We start from the raw sequence: 27,927 nt of genomic DNA, 5'->3' as shown, positions 1-27,927 counted from the left end.
ACTCTAAAACTTTCCTAACTAAAATATTCCTTTCTTCAGACACATTAGAATGTACCTTCCCAATTGTATGCAATTCTAATCTCAAAGCAACTTTAGCTCTATTGACATGCACTCATGCTTTGACAAACACTAAACCACTCTAGCACTCTAACCTGTTTGTTTTACCTGAACCCTCTTGCCTTCATGCCTTTACCTCTTCTCTTTTGCTTTCTTCTGACATTATGTTTAGAAGCATTGTTTAGTAAAATGTTGCATTTAAGTTCTTAGCAAATGAACAATTATAGATGACTTCAAACTTTTTTTTTGTTTTAGCTGAGTAAATCGACTTTGCAATCTTTTTGTTTACATAATTAAGAGAAAAAATTACAGATTATTAATAAAATTCAATTAATACAATATTTTTTCTAAAGTTACAATCTAATTCAAAAACACATCTTCCTAAAACAATAATTGAATTTAATTGACATAAGATAATATATTCAGACACACACATTAAAATGGATAAAAGAAAACTATTAACACTTAAAAAAAATAGCAACACTAATAGTCAATGTCAAAATTGATGTTACCAGTGTCAGTGAACTGTAGTAATTTCACATAATCGTCACTTTAGAATCAATTACAAAAGATTCATGAAGTAATAAAGTTCAGATAAAACATTAAATTTTGTCAATTAAGTTATTATAGATTGATGACAGGTTTCGTGGTTTAATCATTAAATTGTGATAAATTGACATCAGTATTATACCACCTCCCTGCCTACCAACGACCTGCAATCATATTTCTGTAATGCTATTAAGTCTCTGCAAACAGAGCAGTTAGAAAATTCATGGTGGCTATTCTAAGAGTGATGCTTGACTGTATGCGAACACAAGTTCAGGATCACACTTTCTAAAGTGCTCAAGCTATTTCGGAAAGTACTTCATTCTAACTGAGATAACCACTGGACATTGTGTAATTAGATGTCACAGAGTCTCATACTGTTCCTTGATAAGGCAGACAGTAGTTATTTTCTTTATCAATTATAGAACGTCTAGCCATAAGGTCTTTGGTAGGTCATAAATGTAATCTTAAACACAATATAGAAGACCGAAGTAGAGGGTAATTCTCTCTAAAGTCCTTGTATTGAGTACCTAATCTCCTTGTATCTATCCAATCCGCTAAATAGAGTTTAGTTTTTGCTCTACTGGGATCTGAAATGAGAACATCAATCGTGACATCAGCAGCAGCTAAGAAACTGAAGACTGCTATCTCCATTGTTTAGCAAATTTGTGATCCAAGTAAAACATATACTCAGAGAGTGTCTTGAGTAGTGTATTAGAATTGGTGGCTAAAAGACACTTTTTGCGTAGAGCACAATGATGCCATTTATACAACCCATAAAGCGATGTTAATCCTGTCTCATCTCTGATCCATGAGATCGGTATGCACTGTGGTAACTTCAGTGTCTGCCACCAGTATTTGCCCTCAATCTTGTTGAGGGCAGAATTTGCTATTATTTCTTGTGTTTATTTATTATCACAGGAGAGTTTTTTTTGGTGTAATAGGTAATGGTCGGGTGTAAAGAAAATTTGCTGTATTTGGCTAAGATGATCTTGGTTTGTGAAATAGATGTGACGAGTTTAGTTTCAAGTAATGATATGTGTGAGTTGTTGTGCAGTTGGCTATCTATGATCATGTGTGTAATGAGTTACTACTTCTATGTTAGTGTTATGCAGAGACAAGGAGGGTTTGCTCCAGACAGAACACTTGCTCACACATGACAGAATTTTAGTTTTTTGTAGATTGATAACGAGCTCATTGATGGTAATATAGTTTGATAGAGCATCTAGTAATTTCTGATGTCCCATAGGAGGTTTGGAAATTAAAACTAAGTCATCTGCATAAATAATATGGACACTGCTTTAGAGCCAAGTTTTGGAGTGTCAGTAATAATGTTGCAAAATGCATATTTGATGTCATGAATGAAGTAGTTGAAGATAGCAAAGGTGAGTATAAAACCTTGCTTAAGGCCTCTTGTTGTCCGAATGGGAGCTGATAGTTGTCCTTCAGTGGTCAAGCAAATTTGTATCGAGGTATCTGAATCCAGAGTGCCAATTATTTCAATCAGCATGGAAGGACAAGCTGCTTTGCGTAATTTGCTCATGAGAAGGCGCCTAGATACTGAGTCGAAAGCGGTGTGAAAATCAACAAACACAAAGTAGATTGGCTTTTTCGTTATCAGAGCCTGAGTTTTGTTGGCAGTGAGAGCTGTTAAATTTATGGCTGTTCCCAAGCCAGCAACAAATCCAGTTTGATTTGGATCTCTTTGTTGATGTGATAAGATCCAGTCATTGAATTTGCGAAGCACCAGACGTGCATCTAGTAAGGCAATCAGCGTATAATTTGTGGGAAGGGTGCAAACTCCCTTTTTATAGATTGGTACAATGACAGATTGTTTCCATGTAAGCGGTATAATGCATTTCTTAATGACCTCTATGAATATGTTATTCAAAATGGTTGCCCAAGCTTTAGTATGTGTTTTAAGCATGGAATTGCTTAACCCATCAGGCCCGGGTGCTCTGGACATGCTAGATTTTATTATAAGCTGTTCAATGTCAACTTCACAAGTTTCTATTTGATATGTTTGGGATTGCGGGAGGTTGTTCAGTTCAGGTTGAAATGAAGGGTCATCATATAGTCCTTAAGAATGTTCCCTCCATTGCAATTTGTTAACCCCATTAATTTGTATCCTTGTTTGTGTTGCATAAACAGCCACAATTACAAGGGTCCAGCTTTGGGAAGAGTTTTTACCTGACATGGACTGTAGCATAATTTCTCCATCAAGTTGAAACAATACAGCTTGCCTACTGCGTATCCAGTTTCTATATATGCATTTGGCTTTTTTTTTAAAGCCGTTAGCCTTTCTGCAATAAGATGTTGTTGTATCAATTTCTTGAATCTACGAAAAGCGTTCTTTTTTTGTTTGATCTCAGGATCGAAGTTATGTCTAATTTTGTGAGATGCTGAAATTGCGGAAGTAGACGGAATAGTGAAGGAGGTCAAGGCTGCTGTATATTCAGGATTAAAATGGATGTGTTCATCCCGCATGAACAGTTCAGTCAGTTGCAAAAGATTGTTTTCATTCCAACTGAATAGATTTTTGGTGTTGTTAACTATCAATGAAGTTTTGAGCCATTGATAGGATACTTTTAAACGTTGAGTGGTCCAATTCCAATTCAGAGATAGCATTAGATGGTCACTGTGATCTTGTTTGATCGCCCTAAATGATTCAGCATTGGAAAACAGTTGTTGATCTACAAAAGTGTAGTTGATGATGCTCTGAGTGGTTCCTCTAGACCGCGTACTGCAATGGAGAAGATCTCCTGGTAATGATCCATTTGCCATGTAGAGTTGTTTTTCATTCATCAGATTCAGCCACCTTGTAACTGCAGGATGACTGAGGTGGAAATTTGCCGGCAAGCAGCATATGTTGAGGTCACCAGTAATTATAGTATTGGTGATACTAACATCACTCATGATGGTGTTGGTTAGCTGTTGAAGATCCTTAAAAAAAGTTAATCGGTGATGCAGGCTGGATTCCTATAAACATTTAACAGAGCGATCACATGGCTGTGGCCTGTGATTTGGACTAGATCCAGGTAAATGTTTGGGGCTGCCCAGGGTTGAATAGATAACCTGGCACTGGTTTTAACAGTCACCAAAAGGCCTGAACTGGGGCACCCTTTTTGTGAAGCCTTAGCTGGTAATAGTATCAGGTCATGGTCGTCCCACACAGGATTGTCAAGGAGCTAGGTTTCCTGGAAAGCTAAGATGTCAAATCTGTCTATTTGATTATTATCACAGATTTGTAAGAGGGTATGGCCACGAGTGTTCCAGCTAGCTAAACTCATTTTTTTGCTATGAGGATTATCTGATTGTTATGTTCTGCAGCTCGACTGGAGGATTGCAGATTGCTCACCGTGCTGTACACAATTGAGACAGCTGATCGGTAGAGTGGCTAAGCAGTCCTTTGGCAGTTTGCTGTTGTTCTTGGGCCAGTCTAGGGCAATAATGAATCCAATTGTGAATAGCTCCATTTTTGCTCTCCATAGAGTATTTAGTACTACTCCTGATGGGATCCATAGCCTTACAATGGACAGATCAGTCTCACTAAGAAATGTAACCTTGTCTATGTCTATGACTTCAATCACCATCCTCTGGGCAGATCAAGGCTTCAGGCCAATCTATCCATTTTTTAGGAACATGCAAGGACACTGTATGCACCACAGCTCTGGGCTGTGATCGAGTGGTATGGGCTGCGTTCCAGTGGCTGTTTTGTTTATCTAAATAATACCTGATGTTCTAATAAACAATAAACAATGCTCTAAATGAACTACAATGGACCACAGCAGAAGCATAATATGGCTTTTGGGGCTACCGGATGTGACTGAGGACATTTTCTTATAAACTGATAAGTGCATTAGTGGTAGTCTGTGCACGTAGAAAACAACCTTTGTTTACCCTATTCTGGGAGAATATCAAAAACAAACCAGCCAGAAGCTATATATAGGCGGGTTCTAGGAGGAGAGCTCAGATCTGTTCAGAGATCTTTGGGAAGCACCGTCAAGCAGGAGGCAGAGCTGAGCTGAGGACTTGGAGAAAGCTGGAAAGGCCCTTCTCATTCTGGACTATGGGGAAATGAGAGGCTGATTTTGCTCCTTTTTTCAGCCTTACTTTTTGAAGCATTGAAATAGCATTTTTGACTCCATAGACTCAGAAAAACTTTTTATTTTTGCTTTTTGAAAGAACTACTCTTTTTCATTAAGATGTACTGGCAAGCACTCCTACCTATAGCTCAATACCCATATAGCAATCTTATTCAGATTTGAATTATGTTTGCATCATGGTCAATTCCAATTGACACAAAGGGCCTCATTCACATAAACCTTTTATAATGGTGAAATCCCTTTGGAAAATGCTATTTGTGAATCAGGCCCTTACTTTTTTACAGCGTTTGCTACAGCCATTAATAGACCATGATGGTTTTGATAGGTGGTTTTTGCCATTGGATTGGACATGTTTGGATATGTTTGTGAATTTCTGGATTGTGCAACTCGGCATGCCAGCTCCAGGCTCTAGGCATTCAGCTCCCAGTTCACTACTATCACAGAGGACTGCAGTGAGTATGGGAATCACTTTTACCCATTTTTAATATCATACAGTGGGAAAGGGAGGGTATTCAGAGGGTGGTTAATTTCATGAGGCTGTTTAGTGAGAATTCATGAGCATCCAATTGGTTTTAAGAAGGTATTATATTTTTCAGATGGTTGACTCAGTTGGAGTAGAGATATAGGCTAGAAAATAATAGCAGTGCATTTATGTCCTTTTTCATATTGGGTGTCTTTTGATTAGTTACAATGATAGTGGTAATGATGTATTACTTGTCTCTTAATAAAAGGACATGCACTGAGTGTTCTTCATTGGTAATCTATCTGTGAACTATTGTGCAGGTGTATTATGTGCGGGGCATCTATATAAAGTACTTTATATTGTCTTACTGTATATGGGCATGTTTTGATAAGGAACGTGTTGGTAGAAGGTTGAACAGTAGATACAAAATAAACTACATGACATTAGTAAATCAGTCTGTGTGGATGTGTGTGGGTGGCTAACTCTCTACAGGAGTTTATCACCTACTCTCCTTTTTGATGCATAGTGACAGGTATATGCTCTTTTCCTCCCAGACCCCCTGGGGCAGGTGGGGGGGGGTTGGTCTATCACACTCCCCTTGGGGTGGAGGAAATGCTCTGTGAGATATAGGTGATAAGAATCACTTCTGTAGACTATGGCCCTCATTCCGAGGTTGGTGCTAGTCATGGCGCTATTAGCGCCATGAGTAGCACCAATACTGGTACTACCACCGACTTGGTGGCATGGGAATTTACTGGTCTATTCCGACCATTGCGGGACCGGTAAGTCCCCATTTGAAACCCTTTCCCCATTCCCATTCGAGCCCTCATAGGGCTCAATGGAAAGGGGGAAGGCGGCAATGAGGGTACCGTAAATTACAGTAACGTTATTGACCCCGGTATCCCTTTGCGGGTCCCGTCCTTAACGCCTGCTAAAACCAGGCGTTAAGGAAGCACCCGCAAAGGGACCTCAGAACAGGGCGCAAAGGGATTACCAGCACCGGTGTCATTACCGGTGCCCGCTATCCCTTTGCGCCCAGCTTGTAATGAGGGCCTATGCCTTTAATCCAGGCTGCTGTCACAATACTGCAAATTCCAGACAACACTCACAACTTTGAAAATATTATGTTGGGGCTTTGGTACAGTGTAAAATATCTCTTACATGTCACATTAGATTGCATTGCATTTCATTAATGTTTTCCCGGTTCTCTTTCACAAAATGAATATAGGGTGCAATCCCTAGTCATACAATAATGCATGATCCCTTGGGTATTCAGACACAATATAAATAGGGATTTCAGGAGTCTGCTTCCCTGATACAAAGGAGAACAAAATACCATGACGTGACAACCTATGTTTACATACCTTTATCATTGTCCCACAGCACATAACAGGGATCATGTATTCACTACCTCGCCAAGTGGACATACAGTTATGGCTTTCGGGGAAACACATGTGCATCGGCGTGCTATGAATTCACTATCATATCATATCATTATCTCGATGTTCGCTTGTTTCACTTCCCTCCTTTCCATTTGTGGTCCATGCATTCACTTGCACGTGATCATCTCTTGGTTCTTGAGTCAGTTGCTTGGCTGCTCCTGCATTATCTTCTTGTTGAACAGAGGGGGGTAGTTGGAAACTTTACCTGGGGACGTTTGAGCAAATCATGTTTCTATCAACAGCATACAGTGACTAATTAATTCTAGCCCCACACAAGTCTGTATTATACAATGCCTCCACAGAAAATGCTCAATATTATGAATGGGCTTTCCTCCCACTTTTCATGAAGAGCATTCCATGAACAGCTTTCCATTTGATCTATTACAGCGCATCGTATCTATTACAAAGCATTACATGAACAGCATTCCATTGGATCTAATACAAAGCAATACAAAGCGTTGCATCTACAACCATACCAGCACAAACAGACCCCTTGTTTCTCAAGCTCCTTTTACCTTTTCAATTGTTTGTTCATGTCTATCCTGCTTCCACTGCACCTACCCTCTCACCACTTTGTCCTCTTCCTTTCCCATGCAGGCCATGGTCATGGTAACTTTGGCAAGGGCACAATACACAGCTATCTAGAAAAAGCTTGCTATCGTAAGGCCAATACAGTGTGATGGATGGTGTATAAAGGTGTATTAATAAATCATGACATATAATAGCACAATGTACATGGCATAACACAATGTAACATACAATAACATAATATTAGAGGCAGCATGCAGGTTCAGTGCTTTATATTCCAGGGTCTGCGGATACTCACAAAATCTTAAGTTCGTACTTCCAGGGATACATACATGTTCCTCTTTTTCAGAACCTCAAGACAACCAATGCCATTTTACTGGGTTGGGTGATTATTTTTCCCACTTACAAATTGCCACAATACAAACACACTGAGGGCCTCATTACAAGAATGGAGGTAGCCATGCCGCTATTTGCGGCATGGCTACCCCCATTCCGGGCACTGGGTCTGGGTTCCCTGAATGGGGAATTACCGGGCCATTCCGACCTTAGAGGGCCCGGTATTTCCCCATCCAGGGAAGCCAACCCCAGTACATCCCCATTCCCATTTGAGCCCCCATAGGACTCAATGGGAATGGGGATGATGCTAAAAACAGGCCCGTTAATGACGGGCCCGTTGTTAGCATCCTGGTCCGCTCGCAGGACTCGCTAAGGACGCCTGGAAAAAAACAGGCGTCCTTAGTGGGTCCCGCGAGAAGACCTCATAATGGGGCAGTAGGGGATTAACGGGCCCGGCAGCTCTACCGGCCCCATTAACCCCCTCCCACATTCCTCGTAATGAGGCCCTGTGTGATTGAAACAATTGCCATGATTGTGTGTATGAATGTTCTAGCTGAATTTTTTTAATGTATATTTGGATTTATTTAGGACTGCATGTCTAACAATGAAGAGAGTCCAAACAGCTGTTGCGTGTGTCTGCTGGGAGTAGTAGTAGTTAGCCATGGCGGTGGCTAGTCAATCCTGATTCTGTGTATGGTTGTCCAAAAAAAATGTCTGAAGTTCTTATTGAAATGTGTGCTCATGTAAAAAATAAAATAATAATAATGATTTTAATAATAATAATAGATAACAAAAGAGATCAGTTACAGTGGGACTTTGATAGTTATGTAAAATTGAAAATGAAATCGGTGCTGTGCATAATGTGTCTATTTTGGCTTTCCTGCATCCTTTGCTCCAACCAGGCCGAGTAGGGCAGTCAGATTCATAGCCGATTGTACAATATGACTACATGTTCCTCAACACTTATACATTTTCTAATAAACCCTAGAGATTGAAATGGCACACTGCATGGCAGTTTCATTTCTATTTTCACGTCCCTGCTCGTACAGCAATCAATTTATCTTCCAGATAACCCTTATTGAAACAAGGCTCCAATAAAGCAGGTTGGAACAAGGCAGAAAGTGCACACCTCCAATAAATACGAAAGTGTAGTTCAGTATGGGATACAATCATTTCAATTCCTCAAAAACAATCCACCGCAATGGTTGCCTGTTGTACCTGATCCATCTATTAGTACAGATCCAGTAGTTAACATAGCAATAGTGTTGGAGTCCTAGTCATCAAGCACTGCAAAAAGTCAAGGTGCAGTTATTTTACGAGGCCCATACACTGTACAGAAAGCAAGCAGGACACATTCCAGTTGGAGACACAGTAATTTCTTCAGTGGACTGTTGAAATGGTGGCAAACATGAGGAAAAGGCAAAGGGCACCTATTCCTCACTATTTCCCAATTCAAGTGATGATGCTAGTGACTCTCTATGGAGTCTTGCACTCCCTGGTAAAACGCAAGCATCTCCTCTCATCATTATTTCACTAATGTAAAGTGGCATGCATACATTTTCCAGTTTCATCATGGCTAAATGATGACCAACTATTCACTGACAGAAGGTCGAACTGTATACACACCCCTGAGGACATTTAACGGCAAACTGTCTGTCACGCCAGGTAAAGGCATACGGATCTTGCCTTGATTCATCAATGGCAAAGAAAAAGAAAGAGTTTGCAAGGTTTACTGCTGAATGCCACGCCCTTACTTCTTGGCTCAATATTTCTATAACGTTTACATTACCATGCACTGCTGCAGCAAGAGTTGGCAGCTTCCTTTTCTCCCCTCTAAAGTCAACTACTGCTCTCCAGGAGCCATCATGGTTGCATGCAGACCACAGAGGCAAGTTAAAAGGGTAGGTTGCTGTATGAATTATCCATGCATTTCACCATCGATTCGAACACGCAGGTGAGAAGGTGAGCAATCTCTTAAATGGAATCGTGCAGCACTCCTAGTGCCATTTTAACAAGCTCCCATGGCCCTGGGAGGACACACAGCATCCTTGCTGCCCAGCCATCCCTTCTCTGGCCGTCCTCCCTGCCCCGTTCCCTCGCCTCCCATAATTACAGCCTGCACAGGTCATATGAAACATACAGAATCTGTAGGCTCAGAGCAAAATGATCCCTAGCCATTTCGTCATCAACTCTAACACTTGGGTGAGAAGCTTCTTGAAGGGACATGCACAGTACTCCTAGCACCATTTTCACAAGCCACCCTGGCCCATTGAAGGCATGGCATCCTTGCTGCCTTCCCCCGGCCCTCCATGTTCCCCTCCTTCCTCTCCACCCACACTCCCCTGAGTGGAGCCTACAATGGGTCACATGACCCATACTAGAAATCAGATTCGCCCAGGGCAGCTGTCTAAGGAGCAGCTTGCTTAGGGCTCAGGTGAAGGGCACCTCCTTGGGCACCTTCCATACCTGCTCAGCTCTCTACCCTGGCTCCCAGCCTGCCAAGTCGTTCCTTCTGTCTGCAGCTCCATTCAGGTAGGAGAATATTTCACTTATCTACGATTGCTTCTGTATGAATTTTGCTGCTGTTTTGTGCCACCACCCTGCTTTTTCCACATGTGTATTGTTGGGTTTGCTCCATTTTATATTCTGCTGCTGTTATGTGGCACTCAGGGGAATCCAATGATATAAGTCTGATTTAGCCATGAGATGTGATGCGTGTGTTACAGATGTCTGATTTTTACACTCTGATACATCTACACAAAGATTGCTTTCTTAGCTCAGAATAATGGCCCTACGATATATGAATCGTTGTATAAAGCATATTGCAGACAATTGACAATCAAGTTGGCGAATCCAAGTTGAATTTCTTTATAGTTTTGCAGTTGTCAGCAAAGGAATTTCCCGGCATTGCGGATGCACAGTATCAATACAAAGATATGTTGCTAAGAGGGTCACCGAATATGTGCAAGCTTGCAATTTAGTGAAATAAAGCACTTGCAATCATAAGGGGGTAATTCTCATAGCGTGTGTTCCAAATTGTGGGTCTCTGAATCTTAGATAGTATCAGCATCTGTTTGTGACCTCTATCAACGTCTGATTGTGACCTCCAACATATGTTGTGACCACTATATGTGTTTCTCCACTGTGGTTCCAGTGGATCATCAGGAGGCTTTCTGCAATTGTCAAATTATTGCCATCTAAGGAAAAAAGGAAATGAAAAGACCATGAATGAAAAATAAATATAGTGCGGTTTAAATGCTGCAACTTAAAAGAGCACTTAGTTTGCCTCAATAAAATGATTGGATTTGGAACACAAGACTTTGAGAGATAAAGTGGTTTGAAATCACGCTTATGATTGCAATTGCTTTATTTCACTATATTGCAAGTTGGCGCATATTGGATGACCCTCTCTAGCAACAAATATGAATCGTTGACCTGCAACATGTTTGCACAAACATATCTACATTCGTATCGTTCGCGTAATAAAACAATTATCAAGAAAATAATGTTTTACAGTCAGCTGACAGAGCATTTCACCATGAATTTATTTTTAAAAAGTTACCTTGTACGACATTTCCTTCAAATGTAATTAAAAAAAATGTGATAATGTGATTCCATATGTAAAATGTCAATAGTGACTTGTTTCTTTACATATAATGGTATGATTCACAATATGAAATGGCATATCACCCCCCTGCCTGTCAGAAGAACATTTGGTGTAATTCTCTTTGATGCTCACAGCCGGCCATGTAAAAGTACTGAGAATGTGGTTTTCATGGGACTCTTATTTAGAAGGCTCTTTGAAATTAGTTTGCCCTTGTCATATTCTTTACATGGGTCCCTTCCACTTGAGTGATTACAACCACTTTTTGTCACTTGAATCAGACTTCCGGTCTCAGAAGTTGTGAATCATATCCTACTGAAAGGACTTGGCTGATGGAAAGGTATGCTTATTTGGAGAGCAAACCAGTGCTCTAAATCTATTCTTTGTGTCTATGCAGCTTTTGCATTCCTTTGGAAGACCTGGATTCTGATAACAAAAGCAAAATATGTGGATATGTACATTTTGATCCTGGCAGTGTCAACACTTTAGGGCCCATTTTCAAAGGCCCTGAGCTTCATTTCCTTGGAGCAAGTCATGTTCCTCCTGTATCTGCTGGGCAAAGGAAGGTCATTTTGCTGGACAAGCCATGTTGTTGGTTTCATCACCAATGTAGCATTTAAAGTCACATGCTTTCTACATTAGCACACTGCAATTGTCACTTTAAGCAGAGCAACATTATAACATGTTTGCAATCAAACTCCTGTCAAAGATTTATATGTCATGCATCTGTATGTTTCTTTATGCATAGCTGATTCTCAATCCTGTAAAGGAAAACGTACACAATGCAGACCCCAATTACTTTTTATTTTACCTTTCTATAAAATGCGGTGCTCTTCATCCTAGATTGGACTGTTCTCCCTTTAATTTAAAGGTTGGTGGATACTCTCTGTCTACTTGAAAACATTATTTCAGGCCTTTCAGTTACTTTGGACACATACCAAAGTTGAAGATGGGCTGCTAACATTGTACATTTCCTTTCCTCACACATGCCTTTTTCAGATGTTGTCTGCAGTATGCAGTTCACATATTTGTTTTTTAAATTCAGAATTTTTTTTTGCATCCTTTTCTTTAGTATAAATGTCTCTACAAGTTGCCACATTCTGCAGCAGCATAATTCTATTTCATCTTAATTAATGTTAATTCTTGACCTCACCTGTGGTAAGAATGAATTGCATTTGCAGCACTAATGAATTACTCAAACTGCACACAGGCTGTGGAGGCAGTCTAGGGACTCTATGGATACACTCACAAGTGTTCTGAACAGCTGAAAGTACTTTGCACATTCTTGTAGACCCATTTACATTGAGATTACAGAATCAGCAACTTACATGGTTGAAAGAGTCTCCTGTCTCTGAATTGTCAGTGTATTCAGTGCATACAGATGTTTCCTCAGGTGCATGCACCAAGAGAAGACTATCTCCTGATATACAAATGTTCTTGACATCCCTGGGGTGTGTTGGGATCTATGTCTGAACGTTGATTACAAAAGGCCAATTTTGTAGATTCCAAACCGAGAAGGTCGACCATTTTAAATCAGCTTTCTCCTGGTTGCTTTCAGAAGGGGTCCTTCTTTCAATCGCCCTCTGCTCTGCAGCCCCCTCCTCACCATCTCGCCACCCCTCACACCTTTAATCTATTGTGGGTTCCTGCCTCCGGTGACATTAGACAGTCCCTGAATCCAGAAGCCGGACGCACTGCACATCATGTTTTCTGGATTAGGCCTTTTGTACCTCGAACTGTCATTAGAGAGCAAATGTGTGGGATGAGCTTAACACTTGTTTAACTGTGTCTAAACTGCAGTCTGAGCTCTCACAGTCATCTGCCCCATGCAGCTGAAAATAGGTCAAAGTAACCTTAAAAGTGGGGATGAGAAATTACATGACGATTCAATATTATCTTTAATTAAAGCTATAAGTAGATTGACATGCAAAGTTGAAAGCACTCTCCTTTTCTCCTCACATCTCTGACATCTCTAAGAAGTAAAACTATCAGCGGCATCTCCTCAGAGGTATTCTTCCTTTCCTCACTTTCCCCCAGAAGCTCACTGTCTCCAGAGCTCTGGTCCTCTCTAGGCTGGAGTACTGCAACAGCCTCTTTCTAAATATTCCTGCTTCTACTCTCCCACCTCTACAACACATACAGAACAGGACTGCAAGACTCATCCTTGGCCTAAAGCCCAGGGATCGTATCTCTGCAGCCCTGAAATCTGTTCACTGGCTCTGTGTGGTGGCAAGGATCACGTTTAAGACCCTTTGCATCATCCCCAAGGCTTTTTGGGGCCTGGGACCACTCTACCTCCAACTCTCACTTCGTAAACATCTCTCTTCTCGAGCCCTCCGCTCATCCACCCCTATCTCTCTAAGGGTAAATTGCTTTTCCAAGCAGAAAGTTGGGGGCAGATTGCTCCTCGGCTGGGGCCTCGCTCTGGAACAGCCCCCCTGCCTCTCTCAAACTTGAGCAGAACCACCTCTAGTACTGGAAGCAACTCAAGACCTTTCTTGTTGCTTCTGCTTTCTCTCTTCCTCTCCTCTGCTGATACCCCAACTGGACAACTTATTGGTCACCTGGCTACCCTCTGAACTTCGGCCCGGGCTCCTGCATGTTCAGTTGCCATGCGCACTGCCTCCTGGCTCCCACAGCACTTGTAGCCTGTATCTGCAACCCTGCAATCCCCTCGCTCTGCACTTATAAGCCGCACGCTGGCTGCACTTATTGAGTTGCCTGCACGTAGCCACCCACTGGCTGCACTTTATTTACCTGCACTTTCCCCCCCTCCGCACTTCTCCCCTTCCTCTCCCTTCCCTTGCCCGGTCTGATTGACACAAGGCCTAGTAAGATCGCTGTTTTGTACTCCCTCTGCTTTTCCCCTCCTTGTCTTGTGACGCCTAGAAGCACTTGTGTACAGGCACGTTATAAATGTCATATCATGTCATATCACCCTCACCAGCTGGACTACATCCCCTTTACCATCCAAGCAATCACCCCCTTTCAAGTTTTACAGGTTCATTTCTTGCAGGTTCACAGTAGCAGTAACTCAACGAGTATTCTGAGATAAAGTTATATATTGCCTCATCAAAGATCTGTAGCTAGAACATGCATCGTATAGACGCCTATGACTTGGAGTGAAATATACCCCATCTAATGCTCAACTGCAATGTAATCAGTTATTGAATTGCAATGTTCTTTAACTGAACTAACATCTGCAAAGTGGAATTACAGTGGGTGGCAACTGCAGTGATCAAGTTCTTCTGTGGCAACATTGACATTATCCATAGTGAGTCCTCATCAAAAGCCCCACTAAGGGGGCAGTTATGTGTGTTGTCCCTCGGAGACATTCACCCTGTCAGGACGTTGAGAAGGCTCTGCTAAAAGACAATGGTTTGGTACCTTTGTTTTTCATGTGATACTAACTGCAGTTGGGAATCTGCAGTTTTACAACTTTGTATCTGCAGGACTTCCTAAATCACTTTGCATCCCTTCAATGTCATACATTGTCTTTTTCTGATATTGCAGACTTAATTGTAGCAATATTTGAAGCTTTGCTACTAATGCTCATAAAATATAACTGACTGCTGTTGGGCAGGTGTATTTAACAACTTTTTCACTTTGTGTCTGCTTACAGAGAGCTACAGTCTCGCTTAATAGGTGAGGTGGAGACTCACCACTGACCTGCTTGGTGTTTCTATGGTTTGGGTGACAGGTCAAGGCTTTCAGTACTGGTGTGACTAACTGGATGGTGGGTGTGGAGGGCCAAGCCTCCAACGACTGCCCTGCGATGAGGCATTGTGATAGTTACCTTCCAAGTGATGCAAACCAAGATAGACTGACCAGGGGATCCACCTTATACCAACCCAGGTCCAAGTTTAATTGGCTCAGGGTGGCAGGTGCCCCACTGAGTCAACCCATTGCCTGTCATTAAATTCAGACAAGGGGCATCATCACATCCTTACAAAGAGTGCTCTGTTGGCCGCTCTATAATATTTACCACTAGAACAGTCACGTGGACATGAACGTAATTGTGTGGCCTAGTTATGGGTAGATTTCTCTCACACCATGAACACAGAGGCAGCGTGAGGTCCACCTAACATCTGGTGGTATTTGTAGGAAGTTCGCAACAAACTTGTTGGTCAACTATAGCTGCAAATAAAAACTCTGCAATTTAGAGTGGAGTAACAAAATAAGAAATAGAAATGTAACCTGGTTCTGAGATCAGCTTGAGAACCATGAACATGGAAGAGTTACCAGATCTTTGCAAGACCATGTAACGTAAAGCAGAGGGCATGACATGCTTGGTGCAATTTGGACATTCCATGATGCGATTGATGAATCAAGGATTCAAAAGAAGAAGCTAAACATGTTTCGGCAGCTCCCTCCCCCACAGTGTTGTTTATCAGTTCAACACAGAAAGTAGCCCCACATCTCAAACACATTTAGCTCAACATCCAGGGAGCTCAGCTGTCAGAAGAGAATGAAGCACAGCCCCTTGAACTTGAGAAGTGAACATTAGATGCTGTGATGCAGGAGATCATCTGATCAGAGTAGATGGAAAGGAAAAAACCTGATCTGGCAGATAAGACAATGAATCCCTCTATAACACCGAATGTTAATAGTGCAAACTAATGTTTTTGTCCTCATATCTCCAAAATGTAGTTAGACGGTATGTGGTATGATATTTTGTAGCTTTATACATGACAACAAATGTCACATGTGCCCATGTCATGCACTGGGAATCTCTTCATGATAACACATGTACTGCACACCGAGTCACATCCACTGAATGTAATCTCCTTACTCATACCAGCTGCGGGTTTATCTCCCAACTGTCACTCATCACTGACAACAAATGTCATGCTTGTGTGTCATGCAAGGTATTGAGGGATTCTCGCCTCCTTATTTATAACGAAGTGTCATTGTCACACACTCAGTTACAGGCACTAACTCTAATCTTCTGCCTTCAGGCAAGTACCTCTTTAGTAGTATTTAATGAAAACATGCCAGGTTGTCATTGGCATTCTCTCCTCCAGGCTCGCAACACGATAAACGTGTTGTGCCCGCTTCTGCCAATATACGCGTCCAACAATGTCATTACGTGTGTGCATGCAACAAATAAACAACCTTGCACCATAAACTATCATAACGTAACCCAATAAACTCCTTCTCTTTGATCAGCACTAACATAGCTGCAACCTCTGCTTCTGCCTAAAAGAGCAATAACCAGCTGCACTGTACACCCCACTTATATAACTAGCACTGTGGCACCCGATCATATAAACTGCTCCTCTGGCAGTCGATTTTTTCAACAGTGCAGAGCAAATTCAGGCTGACACAGAACAACTGGTGCAAAAAAAAAAAAAAATCCCAACTGGTCATGGAGTGTAAATGCACATTTTAACCTGGGCAGCCACTGCAAACGTTATGTTATGTTGTGTTAAAAGTCTAATACTGCACACTGTTGCCACCGGCATGGTTTATTGGCACTCTGCTTGATCTGTAAAGCAATGGGAGGTGGGTAAGTTAGGACTGAACGGGAGAAAAGAGCAAGAGAGCTGTGATATGCTTTCAGCAGCTTCTGTTCGATTTACACCGTTCACTGAGCGTAGGTGTGTTTTTCAGTTAATAGCCACCATGTGCTGTTGCGCAAGGCTATTTGTAGCTTGTTTTGTTGTTGAGGTATGGTAAAGTGCATGCGGTTTGTTGTGCTATAGAGGCATAGTTGTGTTTAGTTGAAAGTCCAAAAGTGAGTTTTTTGTAGGGTTGGTTAGTGGCAGTACCCTATACTATTCCCTCTGTTCTCACTGAACTGTGGCCCATATCCCTTCCCCTATTTTACATTCTGTTGTACTAAAATCACCACGTCTATGCTGTGTGCAGAAGTGTGGGTCCTCAATAGGATTATTCATTGGCAGCACTCTTTCTCTCCCCCTGTGTTGAGACCAACAGCAGCCACACGTCTCATCCCCCATAGCATGTCCTGGTGTGCATCAAACAGCACCCCCAGAGGCTCCTCCAGGGGGATGTGTTCCCTGTGCCCTGCGATCCATCAGTTCCAAGATTGGGACACCTCTCTCTCCCCAGTTTGCCATTTGACCTCTATGGGGAATGGTTTGCCTGTGTCTCCCTCCCCTTAAGTTGCCTCTGTTCTTCCCTGCAGTCCACTCTGGTGCCGCCTACTTCCTCGTCCTTTTCAGTTGTGTGTTTGTTTCATGGAGCGTCAGTGTTGTTCATCAGTTTTGGTCCGGTTCGGAATTGAAGAGCCAGGTTTTTAGATGTTTTCTGGTAATTTAGATGGTCCTTTATAGTTTGTATTTCTCTGGGGAGGGAGTTGCAGAGTTTTACCGGCTCGGCAAGTGAATGCTGATGCACCAAGTGTTTTCTTTGTGGCCGGATCTGAGTGTTCTAGTCGGGCGGTAGATGGTGATTTTCTTTTGAAGGAAATTTAAAAAATGTTCTGCTTCTACTGTGACACTAACCAGCTCTGATGCAAAATGAACAGCCTATTAGTGCAATAATTGTCGCCTTGAACCGTGTGTGTTTAGGGCCAGTATTCACTTTTATTAATGGGGCTTAAAGACCGGGCTCTGCAAGCCTGTGTGTATGTTAATCTAGCCCCAAGTATTTTAAAACTGGAGAATCTTCATGATAAACTAAGAGTTCACGTGTAATGGGTCCCATAGGAGCAAACATTGTCCTATTAAATAGCATGTATCTTTCGCCACATTCGTAATTGTAAATGATCAGAGGGGTTGTTTTTCTATCTTACTTGCTACGAAAATAAACTCTCCGGCAATTGCTTTTTGTCAATCAATATGGAATAAGGTTTTTCAAATCCATTGACTTTGAACTAAATGGCTAGGTGAAACGCATTTGAAATAAGCCGAATGTTTCCGGCATTTATCTGTTGTCAAACGAGCATTTCAAAGTTAAACTTTGCAGAAATCCAAAGGCTACAGCCGGAGGGGAAACGACGGCAGAGCAAGGCATTTGGAGGTTTAAAAGTCAGGTTACTGTCATGCACGGTGCCACATTATCATCCCGCAGATAAAAGAACAGGATGTCTTTTTTCTTCACACAATGTCTCATGGTAATCAGGAGACTGCGCGGTTTGGCTTAGAGTGAAAACCCCTTATCATAATAGCAATCTCCCCACCCTTATCTCCCTCATCCAATGTGGCAGAGTCGGGCATGTGCTGCTTTCAGATTACAGGCTTTTGAGTTCAATCTATATTTGGGCCGGTCAATGTCTTTGTATCGCTCCCAGTGAAGTCCGTAACAATAGTAAAGAAAGCTGCGGAGCGCGCCAGCACACAGAGAATTGGGTTTGCTGTAGGTCGTGCAGCGTCTGTGCGCATACCCTGGCAAAGGTGACATTTGCAGAAAGCAATGCTTGAGCTGTCCGGAAATCCATGTCATACTTGTACAGTTGCAGGATGAAATTGCCATTTTTTAAATCTTTTGAGTTGTTAGTCAATAAACCTGAACTATGAAGAAAACATATTGAGTGGACTATTTTCTAGCTCTGAAAGGGCACGCACCTGCTCACCTTTCGACGGTACGAACAAGTCCATTTCGTCTGGGCAAATCCTTCTTTTTCCCTGCACACGTGGAAAAGAAGTGTTTGTTTAGCCGGTTCGCCACTTCAGGCAGGATAACATGGTAGCAGGGTCGGATTGGCCCCTTGGCCTTTCGGCCCGTGGCCGGGCTGAAATTGTCACTGGGGAGTGGGGGCCGGTTTCTGGCCATGCCTGGGCTGGTTTGGAAGAAAAAAATATATATATATATATTTTTTTTTTTCTTCAAATCTTTTTTTTTTTCAATAAGCCTTTCATCCTTCTTAGGTTGATACATGAGTACCAATACAAGTTGAATGATATTGTATACATATTTGTTCTATGAAAACGAGCTTAAGCATAAGTGGTATACAATAACATTATCATTTGGCCTTGGACATCTGCTTGGATTCACAGTAATTGACTGTACTTATGCGCTATGCTATTTGATGCCACTTCCTGTTTTGTCAAAGGGTGAAAGGTTGTGTTTCATCGCTTCCTTGGATGTCATTTTGGGGTGGGGGTCAAATGACATCACTTCCGGTGATGTCATAAGAGGTCAAAGGTCGTGAGCAGAGGGGTGGGCCACTTCTTTGAGGCGAGGGGTGGGCCACTTTTTTAGGGTTACCTGGCCTATTTCTTGTCCCAGTCCGACCCCGCATGTTAGAATGTGTCACCTGCCCATACAGGTTGGCAATGAGGTGCAGCATATATACAGGCTCGCAGGATGCCCTCAGAACAGCAACGATGACAGGTATGTATGCTGTGGTGTGATGTATGCCCCCACCCGCCTCAAACCTGCCTACCCCCCGCCCCACATTCAAACTCTAATCCTGGGTCCTTCCTTTCCTCCACTGCACCCTGCAAAGTTGTGTTTACAACAGTTCTAGTAAAACTGAATAAAACACAATGGCCCTCATTACGACCCAGGCGGAAAGGGGTTTACGCCAGCGTAAACCATGGCGTACCTTTCCGCCCGACTACGAGTTCCAGTAGCGCCATGGTGATTTTTACGCCTGCTTTTTGCAGGCGGAAAAATCCATGGCGCTACGGGACTTGTTGTTAATTACGCCACTGTAATTTACGGTGGCGTAATTAACGCCTTCCCCACTCCCATTATACCCTATGGGGCAAAAATGGGAATGGGGAAGGGTAAATGGGGATTGGGGACTTACCGCCCCGCCAAGGTCGGAATGGGGCGGTAAGTCTGCCAACCCCCATGGCGGAGTTGGCAGCTTTGCGCCATGGACCATGGTGCAAATTGCACCATGGTCCTCCGCCAGGGTCGTAATGAGGCCCAATGAAAGATAATTGATGCAAATGACCACTATTAGTGTGTCATTCCCCCACTCAGTATTAACCTTAAGACAGCCTCCCATTCACCAACCACCGCTCACCCCTCATAAAGGACATGGCAAGCCACAGACACATCCCTCCCGTTTCCAACATACAAGTCTGAGCCTAAAGCTATTCATACGCAGATTCAGATCTCCATCAAGCTGGGCTTTTTGGCGTTTGGGGAACTGGTCGTACATCCCAAACAGTCTATTCAGATAAAGAATCCCCTTCCAGCACTTGAGAGATAGCATAGTGCACTGTTATACTGGCTTTATTTATTTAGAATTTTATATAGCACACTGTTAGGCAAAGTTTGTATGCAGTACCCTCTGGGAACACTACAAACAACTATGACTACAGGTATAGGTAACCCAACCTTTGGTATAAGCTTGTACTACACAGTTTTGGTAGCTTGTTGAGCAGCCAGGCTTATCTCAAGAGGGGAAATGTGAGCTGTATTGGAGTTACACAAAGATTCACAGTTACAGGTATTCAAACAAACTCTTACACTCAAGGTTTCTTGCATAAACAATTATAATGTATTTATCAGTTAGTTATAAAGCCTTCTTCTGAAGGGAGCAATAGAATAGTAACACACAAATATACTTCACTACTGTACACTTTGAGTTTCTGAATCAGTCAAGGCCCTTTTGGGATGCCCACAGGCACAACCTACACCTACAGGTGACTTCAGTAACAAGGGTGCTGGGGATATTAATACCTTACTGTTGACATTCAGAATACTCTTTGAAAAGTAAGTAAAAGGCAAAGGGTATTAGAACACACGAATTTACAAATATTCATAAGCAGGGCAAATACGTTCAGATAGCAATTAGAAGAGTCATTCAATTTAATAGGCTAAGCCAAAGTCAATAGACCAAAGTCTTTGTATAGGATACATCACTTCAGGTAAGTCAATGGAAAAGTCTTTGCACAAGTTCTTAGGAGTATTTTGTAAAAAGAAGAATCAAATGTAGGGCCACAAGCTGATTAGACTTGTGAGTTACAGAAGTTACAAGCACTTCCACAATAAGAGATAAGCTCTCTTAGGCTAGTTTTACAGTACCTTTGAAAAGAAGAAAAAAATACAGCTGAAGACTTCTGTTCCTGTACAGCTCTACAGATCTCACTGTTCCTGGGCCCCAGTCCTGGGGACAAGAGGAGGACGTCAAGGGACTCCTGCACTGTATTGGCACTGTCAAAGCTGGCAACCAGCAATCTTTACTTTCAGTGGCTGTTTCATGCTTTAGCTCCTTGCGGTACAGCAAATTGCAATAAGCGCAGTTCCAGGCTGTCAAGGTGAACTTTCCTCACATTTGAGGTCCCAAACTCAACTGAGGGGGGGTCAGGCTTGGTCAATCCTTCTTTGTGGGAGTCCGGAGGAGCTTCCAAAAGCTTTAGGCCAGCTTACATGCAACACACACAATCTGGTGTCCCTCTCCCTGGATCTACTGTTTTCTGCAGCAATTCTGAGGAAATTCAACAAGCTATGAGACTGGTGTCCAGGTGGCTTACTTGGGAGTTGATTCGTCCCACCAACTGAAAGGGTCATCCTTGCAGGGCTTCTCTGTCGATGCAAATTTGGCGATTCAGACCTATAGCAGGGCTTCACCGGGCAAACCAATGGTCCAGGAGTTGCAGCAACTGTCCTCTTCAAGCTCTTCTTCAGTTTCTTCATCCAGTGGTCGACTCTGCCTTCCAAGCCAAGAGACTCGCCTTTTATTCAGTTCTCTCCCATTCATTGCAGCCTAGCTACCACTCACCTAGTAAGGTGGCTGTCCTTGACAGACAGTCAGCCAGCCAATCGTCACAGAGTGCATTTGGGTCTCCAAGGAGACTAAGCACAGGGAGTTTTGGTCACCTCCCTCACTTCTTGCCTACCCCAGACACTCTGGAGCCAGAGGCTGGTTTCACTCCTGAAGCCCGCCAAAGGCGAATATACAAAGAGACCAAACCGGTTTGGCGCGCAGAGAAAAACTCGAGAAGGATCTTTCCACAAAGAAATGGTGAAAAAAGAAGACCAAGGACCGTTATAACAAAGGAGGCTCAGCGCCATTTTGAAAAACATGGCTTCTGTGATTTAACGTTACCGGAGCTGCGTACAATCGCGGTCTGGGTAAATCATGGTAGTTCATTGCAAAACCACTGCCACCAGCCATTCTGAGAGGAAAGGGTAACATATAAGATGTTACATGAGCATTTAGACACAGGCGATACCATGTAACCCCTGCAGCACTCTATTGTAAGATAGGGTGTGCTGGGTCTAGCAAGTACAATGCTAAGTAGAGTGAATTTTACCCTACTGCTCTGGGACACAGTAGTTTATCCCAGAGAAGGTATTTACCTTGGGAAACCTGAAAGATTTCCCTGTGTCACTGCACTAAAGGTGCTTTGTGCCACAATTGTAAAAGATGATGCCTGTGTGGTTTGTTAGACTCCATAACCAAAAAGAAACACAGTGTATAAAATCACATAGAAATACATGAGAGCATGGGGGAAAAAAGGGTCACACTCTCCCCAGGTAAAAAAAAATCAAGTCCTCAAAATCCAGCAAAGTTGCTGGAGGTCTCTAAGGTAGAGGGAATTTGCACATTTTTGAGAATTCTCCCTAACATGCACCAAGTCCGAAGGTATCTAGGTGCTTTTCTTGACAGACAATAAGCATAGCGAGTTGAAAAGGTTACTGGTTACATGAATATTATATGCAGTACAATACACTACAATACTTAGTGTTCATAACAGGTCAGGTAATTCTGAGCGTTAATACATTACACTGCATAATGATTGTGAAACACCACGTTTCAAGTTACAAGTTACTGTGATGGGACAGTATAGAACAATAATTAGTGAACATGACACAAAAGGTTACTCTATTTGTTGATATAGTACAGTGCTTAATGATTAGGTGGATCAAGTTGTGTGTTGCAGGTTATAGAGGCAGGTGGCTTCAGGAGGGCTCAAGTTCGAGTCCCCACTAGGGATGAAGTTTAAAACAAAAAGTTTTTTTTTAAAAAAGTTGCCTCCTGGAAAGGTATTCTAGGTGGAATAATACCATGAATGCTGATTTTTTTTGGACCCCCTTTACACCACATATATATGTGGGAGTGGGGTATGGTGTTTAATACAAGTAGGGGGAACCATGGGGGTTCTCCCCCTGCACATATATGTGGTGTAAAAGGGGTCAAAATAAAAAGAAACATTTCAGCATTTTCGAGGTCGCAGTAATGGGGTTCGCAGTAATGATGGGTTGCCCTGAAAAGTAAGGGAATGTCGTACCCTGAAGTTCCTGCCCACTTTGACCTCTGAATTTATGAACTGATTCGGGAATTTGACCCTGTGCTAGAGCAGGACACAGGATGCAACCAGTAAACCTTAACACAGGAACAGGTGCTGTGTTGCTACACCAGATGCCCCATGGAGTTGTGTGGCCATGGCTAGTGGAAATTCACAGTGTAACATCATGTTGGTTATACACCTATTCCTGAATGTGGTTCTCACTCATATAAGTATGTTTCTTATGCACAACTACATAGCTGCAGCCACTAGAGGCATCTTACTGTCTTATTGCAAATGTCATGAACATGGTGGGTGAGTGTGATTGTCATATTGGCAAGGAAGACCATGCACTACACCCATACACAAACCTATCTAATAGCAATCCCCCAATGCGCCTTTAAACAAGTAATCGTGTATGCAGCATACATTCCTCGATACTGACTCTAGTTGGCAACTGTGTATTACTGGCTGTCTCACCTTGATTTATTTTATTCAATTACATGTGTCCCTCCCTGGATGTGATGCTGGAAATACCTTTATGATGGAAAGGGCCTCCCAGTCCTTGGCCTACCATTTCTCTGTGTGTGTTTCCTCTATGTTTTCTGCCACTGAAGTACAGCCTGGACCTGGTAGTGCAGCTCTTTGTGTTTCCCTTTTGGAGAACAACACCCATGGGATACCCTCATGGCAGGTATATTTTTGGGCACCTGTGTGTTGCCCACAGAGCAGGGTATGGGCTGGTGGCAGCTACAAGCTGACCTGTCAGTGGCTCTGAGTGTCCTCCATTTCCGGGACACTCAAGCCCTACCATAGGAATCAATGGATTCCTGATAGATGCCTTTTATCTTCTTTCCCAAAGTCCTGGTAAGCCCTACCCATGTTCCTTCCCCCTGACTGGCTGTTGGGTGGAAACACCATATATGGCTCTGGATCTGCCTCCTTTTAGACTGACTGGAGCCTTCCCAGAGGCTGTGTGTTGTGGGTACACCATAGGGCAGGGAGCTGTCTGGTTTCTGTGTGTGAGAAAAAATATGGGCAAAGGAACCCTCTTTTTTCGGGGGCCTGACTCTTGAGGGTAGAAAAGATACACAATTATAAGGGGGTATAGTCAACAGGCTTCCCTAGCCAGTAGCGTGATGGGTGGTCGGTAGGACCTTGCAAGAAAAATACTGTGTCGGTAGTTAACCATAGACAAAATCACCACAATATGCATGAAACAATGATCAGCATTTATTTTCAAAGAAAAGAAAAGTTTTGTCTGAAGGAATTTTTATGTGCCGTGGCACAACACAAGTACATATAAAAGTGCATGTATACTCTGCACGGTGGTGGGTTAGTAAAAGGTGGTTACAGAACATTCAGTGTATCGCCATTGTACAGTGAACACTATTAAGTTGATAACAGTCTCTTTACATATTGTTCAAGGTCACAATATATCAAACAGTGTCACAAGTTGATAACAATCTCTTATGTATATTGTTCAGGGTCACAATATACCAAACAGTGTCGACACTTAGATGTGTGTTTCTGGTTCGGTAATTGGTTGGCGGAGCGCAGGGCTGGTAGACATGAGACAGCGCTGCAAGATGGATACTGAACTGTCTTCAGGACGTGTGCATCAGTGGTCAAAATATGGCGTCATCCAGGCAAAGGATAAACGCTCTGGCTGTAGTCCGCAAGTGGGGACAGCTGCTTAAGATGCGGCTGGGGCGGAACTGCATAAATCAGGCGCTCGAGTCTTTGGTCACTGACTCAGGTTCTTGCTGCTCTTAGAATGCGCTGGGAGTGTGTGCAAGCAGCGTCAGTTTGCCTGGTGAACTGGTACTCTGTGCAAAGCTTCTTCTGGTGATCCAAAGTCAGACATGAAAGACCACAGCCCTCCTGCACTGCTCATACTGCGCACCTCTCTGCAAGCCCTGGCTCCCGCTCAGTCCAGTTCCAGAATGGGGCTTTCCATGCACACACTCCCAGCGCATTCTAAGAGCAGCAAGAACCTGAGTCAGTGACCAAAGACTCGAGCGCCTGATTTATGCAGTTCCGCCCCAGCCGCATCTTAAGCAGCTGTCCCCACTTGCGGACTACAGCCAGAGCGTTTATCCTTTGCCTGGATGACGCCATATTTTGACCACTGATGCACACGTCCTGAAGACAGTTCGGTATCCATCTTGCAGCGCTGTCTCATGTCTACCAGCCCTGCGCTCCGCCAACCAATTACCGAACCAGAAACACACATCTAAGTGTCGACACTGTTTGGTATATTGTGACCCTGAACAATATACATAAGAGATTGTTATCAACTTGTGACACTGTTTGATATATTGTGACCTTGAACAATATGTAAAGAGACTGTTATCAACTTAATAGTGTTCACTGTACAATGGCGATACACTGAATGTTCTGTAACCACCTTTTACTAACCCACCACCGTGCAGAGTATACATGCACTTTTATATGTACTTGTGTTGTGCCACGGCACATAAAAATTCCTTCAGACAAAACTTTTCTTTTCTTTGAAAATAAATGCTGATCATTGTTTCATGCATATTGTGGTGATTTTGTCTATGGTTAACTACCGACACAGTATTTTTCTTGCAAGGTCCTACCGACCACCCATCACGCTACTGGCTAGGGAAGCCTGTTGACTCTACCCCCTTATAATTGGTTTCTGTGTGTGACACAATGACCGGAACAACCCTGACAGAAACTGAGGGTATCCAGTCATTATTTCAAAATACAAAGCAGCAAAAACAAATCCATTTAATACTTACCATCGAAAAGCCATTCCATTGAAAGGCCATTCCCTTAAAAAAAATTGATGGTTCCATCGACAGGTTATGTTTAAGTATTAGGGTTGGGGTTGGCGCTAGGGTTAGTTTAAGGGTTAAATTAGGGTTAGGGTTAAGGTTGGGCTTGGGTTAGTTTAAGGGTTAAATTAGGGTATGCGTTGGGGCTAGGGTTAGGGTTGGGGTTTGGTATAGTTTAAGGGCTAAATTAGGGTTAGGGTTGGGGTTGGGGCTAGGGTTAGGGGCTAGGGTTAGGATTGAGTTGGGGTAAGGGTTGGGGCTAAGGTTAGTTTAAGGATTAAATTACAGTTAGGGATGGGGCTTGGGTTAGTTTAAGGGTTACATTAGGGTTAGGGTTAGGGTTGGGGCCAGGGATAGGGTTAGGGCTAGACTTGGCGTTAAGGTTAAGGTTGGGGCTAGGGTTAGGGTTGGGGTTAGGGTTGGGGCTCTGGTTAGTTCAAGGGTTAAATGAGGGTTAGGGATGGGGCTTGGGTTGGTTTAGGAGTTACATTAGGGTTAGGTCTAGGGTTAGGGTTGGGGTTAGGGTTAGGGTTAGGGATTGGGTTAGATGAAGGGTTAAATTAGGGTTAGGGTTGGGGCTAGGGTTGGGGTGCGTGGGGTTGGGGGGGCTGGGGGGAACCCCCAATATAAAAAATAAAAAAAACGTTACAAGAGGCTGGCCAGTGTTGACATTTGAGCACTGGAAAGCGTCATGTAATATTTTATAGTTACGAGAAATGCATGGAAATGCTACTTTTTACATGTAAAAGTGCATTTCCATTGAAACCAGTCCATGATTATTGTCAATGGACTGGTTTAGATGGAATTGCACTTTTACATGTAAAATATAGGTTTTCGATGCTTTGGCATTTGACTGTTTGTAGTGAATGCTTTTGCAAGTCGACCCTTTATTTTTGAGGGAATCACTATAAACCAAACTGACTTGAATATAGTGTAGTGTGCTGAAAGCATGGGTGCTTACCCCAATCCACATTCTTTGTCATGGGTGTCTGTGTGGAGTGAATAGCCTTAATGCATGTGAGCCTGATTGGCTGCCTGCCTACATGAATGCCCTTCAGCGTGATTGGTTGACTGAGCCGGACTCAGCCTGAGGGAATGAGAACCAATGTGTATAACAGGGGACCTCTCATTCACCAATTTGTTCAGAGCTGAAGTGGAAGCTGAAGCAACAAGAAGCTGTACCTTGAAACCCAGCTGAAGGGGAAATCTGCTGCTGCATTGTCTTTTTGTAATCCAAAAGCTGCTGTGCTCTTCCAAGGACTGATCCAGAGAGGACCTGCAAAGGAGACCTCACCCTGAGCATTTAGGGACCATCGTGCAAACTGCTACACTTCGTTCAAAGTGGTCTGGAAGCCAGTCCCCTGTGCCTGCTGTCCTTAGAAGGGGTCTTTGTGAGTCCAGAAGAGGAGTGCTATTATGCAGAATTATATGCAGTACCCTTTGGGAATACCACACATTAAACTACAAGTGACAGTACAAATTCACCTTTGGTACAAGCCTGTACTACACAGTAAAAGTGGTAACGATGGCTGAGCAGCCAGACTTATCTCAAGAGCAAGTGAGCAGTATCAATAGTTACACAAAGGAGAGCAATTACAATGATTCAAACAAACACTGACTCAAGGTTTCTGAGTAAAAGAATATACATTTATTTACACATCAGTTGTGTAACATTTCACTAAAGTAAAGCACTTCAAAAATCACACTCTTAGTACACCACACCACTCCCAATAGTTTCCAGACAAGGTAAACTCACAAAATGAAGTGGCAGCAAAATGGCACTCTAGTAATTTAAAAGGGAGGGAAAGACAAAGTTAGGCAGAAATTGAGCAGCACCAACAGGTAAGTAAGCAAGGCAATCTAGAAAGGGGAACTGCAGT

Source organism: Ambystoma mexicanum, chromosome 5p (genome assembly GCF_040938575.1).
Source record: "Ambystoma mexicanum isolate Mex_15411 chromosome 5p, UKY_AmexF1_1, whole genome shotgun sequence".
In the NCBI taxonomy this organism is placed as follows: domain Eukaryota; kingdom Metazoa; phylum Chordata; class Amphibia; order Caudata; family Ambystomatidae; genus Ambystoma; species Ambystoma mexicanum.
This window is presented reverse-complemented; position numbering follows the sequence as displayed.